A 2,072-nucleotide genomic window follows, 5' to 3' on the forward strand; every position below is an offset into this window, starting at 1 on the left:
TCGCAGGCTCAGCGGCCATGGCTCACAGGCCCAGCCGCTCCGCGGCATGTGGGATCTTCCCGGACCAGGGCACGAACCCGTGTCCCCTGCATCGGCAGGCGGACTCTCAACCACTGTGCCACCAGGGAAGCCCCTTTGCTTGTTCTTTACTGCTTTCTTTCTGTCTGGTGGTGGGGCTGTCTTAACCGGACCCAGTCATTCTAGGACGCGTGTTGTAATGAGCTGTTTTCTCAGGTCTGTGAGGTTTCTGATGTGCATCTAGTGAAGCAGAGCCCTCACCCCAAGGACGGTTGGCTGTCACGCAGAGGGGGAGTCCTTGCCAGCCATGGGCGGGCCCAGAGCCTTCAGGAGATGCAGGCTCATTCCTCTCCCCAGGAAGACTCTCTTTCAGAGAACTGGGATCTCACTAGGAAAACACTGGGAATCCAGGGCTTGCTTTGGATCTGATGAGCTGGTCCCTTGCTGCCAAGGTCTGAGAAGTGATAAAGTACTTACTGTTTAATGAGGACCAAAAGCCTCCAGGCATGACAGCCAATAGCTACTGTGCTCCAGGCCTATCACCCAAGGACCAGCAAGGAGAAAGAAAAGTGTAGAAGGAGGCAGGTGGAAAGAGTGAGGAACCAGCCAGGGCAAAACTAGACCTATGGGCCAGAGAGTTCACACACATCGGCTATTGGAAGAGGTGGTGGAGGACACGGATTCTGTTGATGTCAGCCCAGGAATTCTGGAGGATACAGTGGAAAAGTTTGGACGGAGCAGGAGTGGCGGTGTAGGCAGTAAGAGTTTACCCATCAATGGACGTCTTAAGTCCTGATCTCTTGAAGCAAAGCCTTGTGCGAGTGATGGGTGCTCTCAGGAGAAGGGAAGCAGGAAATAGCTGGAAAGGGTGTGGTCTCTGGAGACCAGCCTCAGCATGATCCCATGGGAGCTCTCCCACCTTGAGGCAAGGAGGCCGGCCTTCTGTGTGCTTGTGTCCATAACTCACTGGCTGCATGCAGGCTGCCGCATGGGTGGAGGGGTGTGAGGGGCTAACTCCTGGGTGAGGGAACTCCCATTAGGCTGAGGACAACTCTCTGGGTGAGAAGGGTACGTGTATGCATTTATGAGCATTTTAGCAGCCAACAGGGCAGTAGGAGGAGGGTTCACCTGCCCAGTGAAGGGGATCTGGGTGGACACCAACAGTGTCCACAACATTGGGTGGCTTGGGAGGGGCCATAACCGGTGTTTGCAGAGGTAAAGAGGGACGTGAGGCAGATGGGACTGGTGCTGACGGTCTCTGAGCTGGGTTACTCCACACCTCCAGATCTGTTGTCCACCTTGCCCTGTGCCCCTGGGTAGACATTGCCTAGGCTCCCTCACCCTCGACTGCTGCTGACCGCAGCTGGGACTTGCTGGCAAGGGACTGCAGGCTGAGAGAAGAGGTCCAGGCCTTTAAAAACGCTGCCTCTCTAGGCCACCGCTGGACAGGGGCTGTATTCTTCTTGAGGCCAGAGCCCTTGTCCCTCGGGGGCTTTTCTGTTGCTCAAGGTCTCATCTGGGCCCCTAACAGCCCTCCACCACACCTTGATGGTTCTCTTAACCCTCCCCAGGCTTTGCTGACCACCTACCCCTAACTCTCTCTATTGATTCCTTTGACTGTCCCATCAGTTAGGAGAAGGGAGGCCATTGGTTCTGGTCTCTTAGGTCAGTGCTTCTCAAACTTGACCACACACCCCCATCACCTGAGCATCTTGTTAAACACAGAGTCTGAGTCAGCAGGTCTGGGGAGGGGCCTGAGATTCTGCATTTCTAACAAGCTCCTAAGTGGTGTCTGTGCTGCTGGCCTGGGAACCACACTTTGAGTAGCAAGGCCCTGGGCTTTTTGTTTTAGTGAGAGGCATGGTCTCTGGTTGGGGTGAGGAAGATGGAAGGAGGGAGGAGGGGGCAGGAGCTCTGCAGACTCCCCAAAATCCTGCTGTGGGAGGTCACATGGCTGAGAATTAGGCTTAGAAAGGGTGGTCTTAGATCCAACAAGTATTAAGACATTACTTTCAAGACTACTAGAGAATCCTTTTTAAAAAAACCACTGTGAT

The sequence above is a fragment of the Monodon monoceros genome, unplaced genomic scaffold, assembly GCF_005190385.1.
Source record: "Monodon monoceros isolate NGI ecotype Baffin Bay Population unplaced genomic scaffold, NGI_Narwhal_1 Super_Scaffold_3, whole genome shotgun sequence".
Lineage (NCBI taxonomy): Eukaryota > Metazoa > Chordata > Mammalia > Artiodactyla > Monodontidae > Monodon > Monodon monoceros.